The following is a 13,942-nucleotide window of genomic DNA, read 5'->3' as shown; positions in this document are numbered from 1 at the left end:
TGTAAGGATACTGTGATGGCTGTGAGAGGAACGACAGCTATGTTGTTTATGATAGTGTCATATTCTCAATAGCGTCCCAACAACATCAACGTTAACTCATACAAGGTAGATTAACTTCCTGAGGAGCTTGCAGGCGGTAGTGGCCCAAACTTTCTCACTAACTAGACGTTCTGCCATTTTGAATATTTTCCTAAAACAGTGTTTTTGAATCTCCTCCTACAATTTTAGCTCTGTTGTTGCAGGATCGAATGTCAGATCCAAGTCTGATCGATGTTTTATCATCTTATCTTTTTTGACATTCCTGATTCCTGACAGTAACTTCTGAAGCTGCCACCATGAAATTGGAAAACATGTGGTGTGGGTGTAGCATCTCCTGCAGTGCATTTCTTTTTCTAAATAGAATTCTAACTTAATAGCTGAATGGTTTACAACAACACTACATAATTGGGAATGTGTATCTAAAATGTGATTAATATGTTCAAGTCATAAAATATTTGTGTCTGAGTTTACCCTCATTGCTAATACATGAGACCAATGAGTGCAATCACTTAAAAGGCTGTTTAATACTGAATAGTGAACCAGGGACCGCTGCAGGGAGTGCTGCACTCACCATTTACATGAGAATGTATTTTCAGGAAAACCAGAATAACCCATCAACTGTGAGCACTGGTCCAGATTGATGTCCGCTATCCATTCAGGATGTTAAAAGATGATAAAAGCGATTCATGATAAAACATGATTAATGACTGAATGAATTAAAATGATAAAAGATTTAAGGACACCAACCTATCAATGCAGGTTCTTCTAAGGTGATAAGCACAGGGGATGGCCCAGCACCGTCTGCCCCTTCACTATCCTCACTTACTATTCTGCTCACCTACAGCACACTTCCAAAGACAGACCTGAGCGTATTCATTAGCTCGCAGCAGGGAGATCAGACAGCAGGCGCTCCAGCAGGACTGCAGTCACTGCCACTGAAAGCTGGACCTGCCATCTTGGTCAGCAAAGCTCAACTCTGATCAGAAATTAGTCAAGGGAAATGTCATCCTGTGGGAAACGCCAGAGAGCTGATAGTAACACCTTTTCTTTCTCTGTCTCTGTGAGATTAGTAGAAGATAGAAGGTAGTAGAAGCCAAAAAGATTTACAGATATCAGCAGACTGATGCAATATTAAATGGATGCATTGAGAACAGAGCTGGATGGTAAACTTACTGTACCCATTTAACTCAATGATCCAGCAATAAATACGATTGGGCCAATGCTTCCCATTAACATTGAACAGCTGTACTTAAATGATAAGTGTAAACTGATAAAGGCTATTTTTCAATATGGGCATTGACAGTCACCAAACATGGCTTTTCCTTCCATTTTCACCTGCTTCTTTTGGTTGGTTTGTATTGTTTTATAGATACGATGAAGGAAGGGCGGGACATGGACAGAGAAGCAATAGATTAAGTCAAATCAAATTTTGACGATGATCCAGAACAGATGTAGGTATTTGGTTTGAATTTTAACTTAATATGACCATAGGTGCAACAATTGTAATACATATGATTAGAGACATGCAACAACAACTAATGTATGTATCTTTAGGGCCAGAATACCAGAACAAGGCTTCTCTAGGCTTGTTTAGTGGAAGTATATCATCAGGGAACTTCATCAATTTCAGGGGAAAGAAAATAAATATTACATTCGTGTGATTGCGGTTATTCTCACTGCTGCTGTCATGGCTGTACTGTCCATTTAAAAATGTCATGGGATCCATTTTTATCCTATGAACCATAAGATTAACATGATAGAGCATCAATCATGAAGAAAAGCTTTTGTTAAAAATGACAGCAAATCAATACTTAACAACCTTTGGAGAGTCTCCACGGATGATTCATGACGGTGAGCTTCAACAATTGCTATCAATAAAGGGAAAGCGCGCCATTTATCTCATTAAAATTGGTTTTGGTGTTCAGGGCATTGATTTCATCCGTATGTGACATGGTTCCTCTGTGAGAAGGCTTATTATGCCGCAGCATAAGGTCAAAGGTTGTCAGAGGGAGCTACCAGATTCATTAGCTAATTAAAGGCTGCTTCCTGAGTGGGAGTTTAGTTCTAACACTCTGCTTCTCTCTCTCTTTCTCTCCCTCCCTCAGACTTCAACATAGGAGCTACTGTAACTCTGCTGAGCACTGAGTTCCTTTAATGAGGGTTATGCTGTGGATTTCTCCAATGAAAGGTTCCCCAGCGCCAAAGTCCCCCCAATTATATGCCCTTGTGGAGGGAAAATATATATAATTATGAATCTGATCATTGCTAATTAAACCTGGGGGAAGTTAGCCAATGCAGTGACTGTGCAGTGGAGATTTTTGTTTGGGTTTGCAAATTACTGCTGTAAAAAGACAAATGAAGGATTTCACAGGAGACCCTTTCTTAATAAGGTTCTGGTGGGCAGTGTGTTAGAAACGCTGAGCCTCTAAAGGAGACACTTACACTGCGGTTGAATTTATTTTCATTGATGAGGAAAATGTAAATTCTTCCCGATCTGAGTCAGCAACAAAGGAGGAAGACTGAGAAATGAGATTTTTGCTGAAACAAGGAGGGGAAACGACAATATGAAAAACAACATATGGGGACACCAGAAGCCTGAAGGTTGGAAAAGCTGGCGTGTGACTGGCAGGGAAAACCGAATGGAGCTTTTCTATATTTGCAGTGGGCGGTTTCAAGGTGTCAGCATGCGTCACTGTGAGTCAGAGCTGCAGGACAACATGCACTCTCAGCAAAAAAAAACCTAACCCTTTTCCTGGATAAGTAGAGGTTTTAGAAATATGACGAAAGGCAGAGGAACATGACACATAACAATTATGGACTCAACACAGCTGCCACTTTGCTGGTGTCCGTCTCTGGTGTTTACTTTATAACATAATTAGTCAGAGAGTTGGTAAATGTGATTTCCCTCTATGACATGCTGTCATTAGCTCTGAACCTGCCAGTAAAAACACTGTCCTCAGGAGAGACCTCATTTGCGGTGAGGACTCATTTAATAGCTTTTGGTAATGAGCAGATACATGGTTATTTCCCACTTTTATTTTCTGTGTGTGTGTGAGACCCTGCAGCTTTGGAACATGTTGCACAGTACATTTTACAGACCCAATGATCTTCTAAAATCTCAGTGCCTTAGATGTCATACATAATGATGAACAGGATTAATCCACTGTCCCTTCTACCACAATGCTCCTAAAACAGCACAAGATAAAAGATCTGCACCTTACTGTATCTATGCAAATGATTTTACATTGTAGTGAGTCAAATACTATATTAAGACAAATAAGAAAAATAAGACATTTCCAATCAATTGACTATCAAATGCAATTCACCGTTGTAAAATACTACAAGGAAATACTACATTTCCTTGCAGTATAAGAAAATGAGGGAGTGTACAGTATTTCACTGAAAGTATGTTTTTTTTGTATGAGTTTATAATGTATTGTGTTTTATGTAATATAAATTAATGTTTGATCAGCACGGCTAGAACTTTAAACTGTACCATGGGAATTTATAATCCAAGGACAGCATGACACAAACACAAATAATCCATTATCCCAAATGCAAATCGAGTTAATTTGAACACTTCTTTCCTGCAGATAATATTGCACAAATTCCTCTGTAACAGCACTGACATTTCAGAGATCCCTGTAAATGTCAAATCAGTGATGATGCTGAATGCAGGTCTAAGTGTCTAAGCAGCAAGTCAGCATAGTTTCCATCTGCATGTAAAACAAGGCACCTTTGACATTTCAACCTGAGCCTTTATAATCTGCTCTTTGCTGGTTTCTCCTGTTATTACTTATCACTTGCTATTATTATTTGTCCTTCTGCTGTGCCTGTATGCAGTTATGCACAGTCACATTCAAAGAACACCGCAGGCCACAGAAAGATGACACCCACAGAACAGTGTTGACACAGCAACTGTGCATCTGCTGATGCTTCATTACAGGGGTGTCACTGACCGTACTGAGCAGTGACTTTGCTGAGACAGAGCACACGTTGGTGACTGACAGCATGTCTGCACTAGTAACCCTGTCATCGAGCGCACAGTGTGAAAAAAAAAGCCTGGTGAATGCTGTGCAAGCGTTCCATGCAGACATGGTGTGAAGATAATGACGAACACAATAATGACAGTCAGGATCCTAATAAAAGAAATTGGACTCCTGCATCACCACTGAAGTCTGAACGATAATGGAGTTTACCAAACATGAAATATATATATTTTTGCTGTTCTTGATGGATTTGAGAGAGTGAAGTGTAGAAAATGATGTTCCATTTTCAGATTCCCTCCATGTTCTATATCCTCCACTCCTCCCAGTTCCCTACCTAGAATATCAATATCAATATTGGTGCCTGAAATACAAAAAAATGGATCAATCCATACATGCAGACATTTGCTAAGATTGCTTTATTTTTTTACCGAACCAACCACAATATGTATGATATTACATTTGATGTCATCTAAAATGATTTTTTAGGTACTGTTAGAATTTAAATACACCAAATGTTTTCCACAATGATGTTTTTAGTTTATAGGATTAGAAGCAGGGCTGCACTTTATAATACAGCGCAAGAGATCCATAAACTAAATATTCTGTATTACTACTGTCGGGCCACTGCTCAAATATTGTATCAACCATTATGATTTTCCATTGCATTGAATGTCCCTTACTGTATTTTGGATGCATAAGAGGTGAGTCATTTTTGCAGTGCCAGGGCATCAAGATAGCATAGTAAGAAACACAGAGAGAGAGAGAGAGAGAGAGAGAGAGAGAGAGAGAGAGAGAGAGAGAGAGAGAGAGCATGTCATCTCGTCTTCCTAATGTTGATCAATAGCCAGTAGGCTGAATCAAGTCTTATACTTTATCTGTCACTGGACTGAACCATTGAACCTGATGAGGGGGTGGGTGAAAAATTGGCTGAAGCGATTCGGTCCACTATCTATAATGAGCCCCCTCGGGGGTGCCATATTACATGTGGAAATGGCTCCAATTAGGCTATCCAGCTGTAAATTCCACAGGGAAGGAGACAATAACAAAGTTAGAGTGGTGGTGCTTTGGCTGGGACCAGGTCACAATCAGGCGTTATCAGCGCTGTATTCAATCACTCCATTCTTATGCTGCTTAAAGTCTGATTGCACAAATCAAAGGTGCCCCAGTGAAACACAGAATCATACCATTTATGCTCTGAATTAAGGCATGATGAATCTTTAATATTATTACTAATGCAAACTGATAATAATTGTCACATTTTTTATCAGTCACCCGCTTCCATTATATGAATGCCTCTCCATTTGCCTGGGTTGTGATTTTCATCATTCTAGCCGTAGGTGATTGCTTGCTTTTCCACAAAACAATGCTGTCTGCGGTGCTGAAATATGGTTATAAATATCAGCCTTGCCGGTCATAAAATGAAACAGGCAACTTTTTATGACTGTATGAGGAAGACGTTGCATCATGAGTCTGATGAATGATTCTACTGAAGTGTGAAACAGCCCTCTGGCCCTTTAACCTTTTGTGTGGTGCACAGATTTCTACTCGGTTGGATGAAATATAAGCACTAGGACAAAGTAAAGGTCATTAGCACAACACAATCATTTGCTTCTCTCTAATCATTTAATAATGAATATATGAACACCTGTCACATACTGTCAATTTTCGAGGAGGAAAACTTCTCAGTTGTGATGAATCATTGTTGGAGCAAAGCCAGTATCCAGGCGACTGTGTTTCAACAAAGGCCATCATGCCCTTTCTACAAAATTGTAGACAAGACCTTTAATCTGACTTTGATGAGTAGGACGTGTTTTCCTTGCCTTCCTCAAGCCCAATTTGTCTTGTACATTCTCAGATGCCAGTAGGCAGAGAAATGACCCTTTGTCTTTTCAATGCTGCTGCATTACGGAATAACCTTTGGTGGAGCTTCGGAGAGGATTTTCACAGGCTCACTATTGATTAGACCTTCTTTGTCCAATTCAGAGTGACACAGATTGATTTTTATACAGCTGCGGAAGAACTGAGGGCTCAACAAAGCACATTGACATACGGCACATCCCTGCACTGAGATGGTAATCCTATAGACTGTGTATTTGTGACTCATTTTTTGTTGTGTTATGGTTTCTAAGTCTTGCACATTCAAATGTCCTTCTTATTGAAATATAAAAAAATGTCTCTTCATCCGTTTGTTTGTTAGAGTCTTACATTGCCTGAGCGTTGCACACCTGATCTCAGAGTGCTGTAGGAATTTTGACAAAAGAAATTATTCCAAGAATTTTCAAAATTGCTCTGATTGCCCTGATTATTACAATTTCAGTTCAAAACTAGGTCTGATTGAGGCACCGTTCCTAGCGGATGATATGTTCACTGTTGCCTACAATACAAATCACACATTACTATAATTTACCAAAGCAGAGCGAGCCCATAATTCACTGTCATCTAGTGGGGCTCACTAGACATTTTGCCGCACCAGACGCTGTTTGAAGTGAGCTGTATAATAGATGGCTGAGAGGCTCTCTCCATCAACAAAAGCCAGTCTCACACTCAACCGGTAACTGCATCTGATTTTTCGTGTGACATGTCAAATTTGTGCTTAAGTGTTCACCAGAATCAGTTTCTCAAAAATGTTTCCAGCATGAGCGAAACAACAAAGCTGTAAATAACACCCAATGCTGCTTTGAAAATTGTGCCTCATTTTATCTGTATAATTCAAATGGTTGCTTACAAGGAGTTGCAGAGATTCATGTCATCATCTCAACCAATCGACCCATAGCTCGCCGATTGATCTCGCTTCCAGCCTCCAGGTTCACTCACATATCAGAGAATGATTCCCGCACTAGCATCTTACAACCAAAATGAGCCGACGTTTGAACAGGACTTACATTTCATCCAATCTTCATCAAAGTTCTTCATCAAAAGTGCGCAAAGTTGTAAACACATGGACATAAACACCCAAAAGCCACAGTCTACATACAACGACCATATGTTGAGCAACAAAACAATGCAATAACACCACCTCAGGAAATTTTTGCGGCAATATGGCTGCAGGGCATGTCCTGATTTGCTTCCCAACGGACGTGGTGCAAATTTAGAAAGGGTTTGTGCTTTGTTAAATTCTGCCGTCTTGTTATCTGACGGTAGCTGGGCTGGCCTAAGGCTGTCTAATGACACACACATACACACCATGCACACACTGATGTGACCTGATGGGTTACAGGGCTATTTAAGCACTTTAAAAGCCTCCAGGAGCTCTCTTAATGTGTGTGTGTGTGTGTGTTTCATCACACACCTCCAGACAAATCTTTCACTATTCCCCTGGACCTGGCTGAGTCTTAGTGGAGTCTAAGTTATCTCATCTTGCAGGAGCTCACAGTGTGCAGGTACCATGCAGGGTTACAGGCAAGCGGCTCCTGGATAAATCCTAAAACGCCTGGAAGACTGAACCATGTATTCAGGTCATGTCGGTTTGGCCTGGTTTCTGTGGAAAGTAGCTGTTTTAATGCTGAACAATGTAACATCTTCTCTAGTTTTTATTGTGACCTTTTTGTATGCTATAATTGCTTATTTTCCGCCAAGCGATGAAATTGTGTCTGCATGCACAAAGACAGCCACGTGCCTGACAATTCCTATGTGTTTCTGCTCCAAATCCAGGTTGCTTGGCACTGAATAATTCAGTGTTCAAGAGGGAAACATTAAGGGACATTTCTTGTGTTAACAATGAAATTGCAAACAGTTGCATCATGGCACTTTTTGCTCTTTCTAGCCTTACAAGAAAGTGTTACCCACGTGTGACAAACATCACATTTCTGTAGTGTTACAAGCTGTTGTTGCAGACAGTAATTTCAACAACTCATTCAAGATCTTGGAATAACTGGTCTACAGAGAAAATCAAATAAACACACTGTTAGATTAGATATTTAACTCGATGTTTCTATCACGATTAACAATATGTCAAAAACATTGCATGTGACTGCGTGAATGTTTCTTGTCCGATATATTACTGTACAACTGTTTTAAAAAAAGCACCCTATCCAAGTATGTGTGTTAGTCCAATCCATGCCCCTTTTGAAAGTCTTTACTTTATTATTATGAAGAAATGTACAAAACTTTCACAAAGCTGTCAATCTCACAATGTTTGTCACTTGTCTTGGTTTTGCCCCTGGATATGGATTTGCACTTAAGTTTAATGAGTTTGTCTCTGGGCCATGCCCCATCTTCCAAGTCTAGTCAAAATCCGTTCATTAAGTTTCTCAGTAATCCTGCAAACAAACAAATAAGCCAAACAACAAACATGACTGCAAACATAACCTCTTTGGCAATTATAATTAGTGGGTGATTTATTCACAAAATATTCCACGTTTGCATTTGTCTTAAAATTTCTACAAACACCTTGTAGGTTATAAGAATAATTAAAGAGCAAAAAAAAAAAAAAGTCTACAAGCACATCAATGGCAGCCCCAGTTTTGGGTCAGCATTTGTACGTTTCCTTTATTTGAAAATTGCCAAAGGCACCAACGTAATTGTTGCGTAGGTGCATATATTGATGCATTTAAGCGCTGCCCTAAAAACCATCAAATGTGTGTTATTAGCTTTGAAGTGCTCATTCCGCTCCGTGTAAGCCATCACATGCTGTATGATGATGTGCTTCACTCTTGGAATTTCATCATTAATCTGAAAATGATTCAGCAGCAAAATAAGTGCAAAAAACAGCATGTGCAGAATTTCAACAACCCATGCTTGTGCCATGACTGAACAAAGGGCAGAAGAAAGGCTGCGACAAGCTCTCAGCAGGTTTTTCTACTTGAGGGAGGCCCCCCAAACATGAACAACGTCTTTCCCTCTATTAATGAGTAATGAGCTCAGCCTGCATCACCCTGCTGAAATCTACGCGAGACATTTATGGATGCTGGGTTTGAAAACATAAGGAGAAAATATAAGGTGCATTGCCGCTTAATAATTGATGCTCCAAAATCTTTGGTCCCTGGCGTGCATCATCTGGGGCACAGGAAAGAAACAAATGCTCCAACATAATGGAAATGCTCTTACTGATAATAACAATGCCTTGGAAGTGGGATGTAGAAGATGATCTGTTCTGAATCTTCTCTGCAGCCTTAAAGTAGGATTTATATTACTGTAATCTGTTCTAAACCTGCACTGTGTTGGGCTGTTTACACACTGGTACACCTCTGAATAGCTGTGGTAGAAACACACACTGCGCTATTGCTCCATGTGCACTCTCATGTACATCTATAAACACTAAATTTCATCTCATCTACTGTATCAGTAGTTAGTGCTGTATGGTGCTAGCCCTGCCTCCCCTCAAGACCACCGCTAACCACCTCATAAAGTATGCAGATGACCCTGGCATGGTCAGGCCCGCAATTGGTGGAAGTGAGTCAGCATACAGAGAAGAGGTGGGCGAGTTGGTGCAGTGGTGAAATTGCCACAATCTGATGCTTCACGTCGCAAGACGAAGGAAACGATTGTGGACTACAGAAGGACCTGGAGGTGCTACACTCTGCACATCAGTGGCTCTGCTGTCAGTGCAGAGAGGAACATAAAATTTCCGGGTGTGCACTTCAAGCGAGTATCTCTCCTGGGACGAGTGTGTCACCTCCCTGATCAAGAAGGCCCGGCAGTGAACTCACTCCCTGCGGTGTTGGAGACGTGCGAGACTGCCACCTCCCATCCTCTCCACCTCCTAGTGAGAGTGTCCTCGCTAGCTACTGCTGGTCCCTTCAGCGGGTCATAAAAAGAGAAGGGAGGACAGCCTCGATGCTTTCTCTGCTGGACATCTGGACATCTGGCCACTGGCGCTAAGAGAGTCAGCATCTTTGCCCCCTGCCGTCTGGTAGGAGTTTCTAGTGCCCCAAAGCCAGAACAGTAAGGCTGAATTTCAACAGAACACACAGGGCAAGACTGGGCCCCCTTAATGAAAAATGGACTGCACTCAGACCTCATACTCGCAATGGACTACATGCAATTTATGTTAAACTTCTCACAACTGTATGATACTGTTGCTATTATTTTCTATTAAGATCACACCATCTGTTTATGGTCATTACATTTGTCAATTGCACAGTAATCCCATACATCTCATATGTCTAATATATATAATTCAGCTGTTTTTGTTTTCAGACAAAATGGGTGCTTGCCTTGTGGGAAATGTCCTAAAATATTTAAATTCAAGGACAATACACTTAAATATATAATTTGTAGTGATTTCACAATAGAAAGAAACTGGAAATTGAGTTACTAGAAAACTATTTTACATAAGAAACAAAAGGCTGAATAAATATATCTGTAATGTTTGTTTGTTTACAGATTCATCTCTCCTGATTCTTGGCGCATTTTGATTTTTATTCTCATCTTTTCAGCCAGACATGGACAATTTTCTCCCGTCCTCCTCTGTGTTTCTGTCTTTCTCTTTCTCCGCCTTATCTTCCATTTCTCTCCCAAAGACAATTTCTGTCTCTCCTTTTTATTAACTTCCTCCTCCTCAGCAACCTCATCTCAACTGCATCTTTCTCTCTCTCTGGGGCTGGATGGGTCTCAGTGGCCCTGTGCAGATCTGGAAAGGACATCCTCTCAGTTTAATTCAAGTCAACCCCCGTCTCCTGGTGCTCTGAGACACAGCACGTGTGACAGCTCTACAGAGACAGCCAGAGGGGATAGACGGGTCTCATCTGCATATACTGTATCTCTGTGTGTCGGTGCCTGAGCGAGGGAGTGTGTTTCATCCTGGCGTCTTATAGCATCACCTCCCTGTACACTGAACGAGTTCATCTCACCCTGGCAGCAATCATGCCAGTGTATAAATCCATGATGAGAGGCTGCCAAGTTGATAAATCAGGGCTAATTCAACTCACACCAATTGGGTTGGGATGCGATCTAAGCTATTACATTCTATTTGATATTGATGATCTGAGTTTGGTGAGGAGATTACAAATAGACACATCTATGTAACCTAAAGGAGATTATGATTACTTCTTATGGAATCATGTACTTTCCAAAAGATAAACTCAGCAACATCTTATAACACAACACAACACACATTGCAGCCTCAGAAGGGCTGTTGGCCCGAGTCAGCACATCTCTGACCAACCCACTCAGCAACAACAATAATGGCACAATTCTGCAGAATGCAAAACGCTTTTTTCAAAACATTACATGCATGTTAGGGTTGAAGACTTCGAGTGAATGAACTCAGACCGCAGCATATTGACAATGAAATCAGAATAAGATGACGCACGCTGCACACTTAGATTGTGTCATTGTAAAACCATTTTCCAGATCGATTCTTTAATTATTGGTGTAACAATTACGCACAAAGTATTTCCTGACCTAGCGTGCATCTATTTGAAAGCCAATTAAGCCCTGAGTCATGTGAATTTAGGAAATTACAGAATCCTTTTATTTCCATCCACGTGTACATCTTAGGTGAATTGATGCTTCAATCATAGCACAGACAAAATACAGACGCTTATGTTATCTAAAAGTTTTAATTAAATTGCAACGTTGGCCCAGGACCAAAGAACAACTAATTGTTTTTTGGTGAGAACGTGGAACTGGCAGCGGCAACGTGTGATTTATATACATAATAGAACCTTAATACAATTATATTCATATATAGATAATGGGCAATCAAGGAAAACAATAATCAAATATAATAATTGAGAAGAGATGTTCACAATCCTACAAACTTTTGAGTAATTTGGTATGTTTGCTCTCTACTGTGTATTCTAGTTCTCATTGGTTACAGTGAAAATTACTATGACTATTTTTGCTGACAAAGCCGAAAAGTCCGTAGAAAAAACAAATATTGAGTAACTTAGTCGCAGGTCACAGTGGGAGTTAAGCGGACATTCAAGAGGACACAAATGAGTGATATGATAAGAAAAAAGCTCAGAAAATAATACATGTGAAGGAGTTGACAGAAAACACCACAAATAAATTATTAAGAGGCTAATGCCTGTTGAGATAAAACATTATGTATAGCACTTGAAGCATTAGCACGAGCAAGCGAGCATTGCTAAGTAGCATGAAGGGTTATGCTAGCCACCTAGCCAACACTGTCAACTCTTATAGGCATCAGAGTATTTAAATACAGTGTTGGAATATAACAAATAATGTCAAACACATATAAGTAAATGCAGTACCTGAGGTTAATACAGTTACAAGTAACCAAATGGCTGGCTCCAGGAAAGTCTGGAGATGGAGTAATACATACGAGCATTTACAGCTTCTCTCTCCAGGAGGGCTAGATAACACATATCTGCCAATAGGTGAAGAGGTCACTGTATCACTTCATCGAAGCTTCAAACATCTGTGGTCAGGAAGAAGGAAGAGAGGGGGTTCGCATGGACGGGCAGTCAGGGTGAGCTGCTTCAGATCAAAGGGCTAATTACACTATACTGTTGTTCTTTAATTTACACAAAGAGTATTCTACTTTCCCCCACAGACAACTGTTCATCCCTCAGATTTGAATCTTAGCGCTGCCCCTCTTGAAGCTGGCTGACCAATAGATAACAGTTAAACTACATTGTCATCAATGAATTAGAATATTATGTAAACGCCCTGTATATGCGGGATAAATAGGGAAGCATATATTTGATTGTCCTTCTTTGATGCATGCGAGAGTTGGAACCAGCGCTGTCCGAAAGCTCTTCTGAAGATTCCAGTTCATCTTTGCCTCATCTTTTCCTCTTGATTCACCACAAACGAACACGCAGAAGAATATCAGAACGATTCTTCAATTACAGCAAACACAAAAAGCTAAAAGTGCTGCTAGAGTAATATGATGAATTTAAATGAAACATGCTACATTTGAGTGAGGACATTGATATGAAAACTCTTACATGAAGCAACACACATTCAAGAGCTTTAGCCACTCTATGTTATCTCCTTTCAAAAAAGTACAATTTCTTATTTTTTGAGAGGGTTTTATTTCAACTGCGGGTTAGAAGGTGCAATATTTGCTGCATTGCTCAGCCCTTCTATTGACCGGTGGGAGGATCTGGGTGCGCTGTGCTAAAGGTTTATGTACTGTAAGTCCTATAGATTTTTGTGCTAACTTGTCTTTTTCAACATTGTTTGTTTGCAGGGGGAATAAGGAAATATGAGGATATAAAGATTGGATCCATCTGGCCCGAGGTGTGCCAGCCAAGCATCCTGATATTTTCTTTAGTACTCAGGAGACAGCAGAGCCTACAAGCACTTTGACGTCCAGCACCCCCCGCACCCTCCTTTATCCTCTTCCCGTCACTTTCTCTCCGTCTCTTCCCTCGCTATCTCATTATCTGCTGCTTCCACACCTTAAGATGATTTCCCCCGCTCTTGTCATCGCCAGCATCGCATCTTCAGCCCTCACACCTCCCTGTCTCCACGTCTCCTTGCTCCCCCATGCTCCCGCACACTCTGCCTACATATATATCAACCGCTAATAATATCAGAGGCCAGGGGGATCGTAGGCACTAGAGGTAAGTGGATCTGTCAGATCATTTCGCCTCTGTCCTCTACCTAATTCCTCAACTGCATTCCTCGTGAAAATGGAACACTCCTGTGGACAGGACGCTCGACAGAGGACGAGACAGAAAGGAGGAGACAGCAGCGAGTGAGCGGGACAGAGAGAATTAAAAATAGTGGGGGTAGCATAACCTGCATCCTTCCTCTCAGCATGTCCTTTGATATGCACATGATGGTGTCGCTGAGTTTCAAATTTAGCTGCTTTGTAAAAGGAATAGAAGAGGCAGTTGTGCGCTTGTTCATCTGGGTAATAAACATTGTGAAGGTCAGTTGTTTGCACAGGGGTGAAGGAAAAACACACCCTCACATATTTGGGGATTCTGGTTAGAAACTGCTGCAGCCAATTTAGGTTTTGCTGTGCTGGAATAACATCAAATGCATGGGAATGG

The sequence above is a fragment of the Genypterus blacodes genome, unplaced genomic scaffold, assembly GCF_046128005.1.
Source record: "Genypterus blacodes isolate CSIRO-AG114 ecotype Tasmania unplaced genomic scaffold, CSIRO-AGI_Gbla_v1 ptg000003l_1, whole genome shotgun sequence".
NCBI lineage: Eukaryota > Metazoa > Chordata > Actinopteri > Ophidiiformes > Ophidiidae > Genypterus > Genypterus blacodes.
This window is presented reverse-complemented; position numbering follows the sequence as displayed.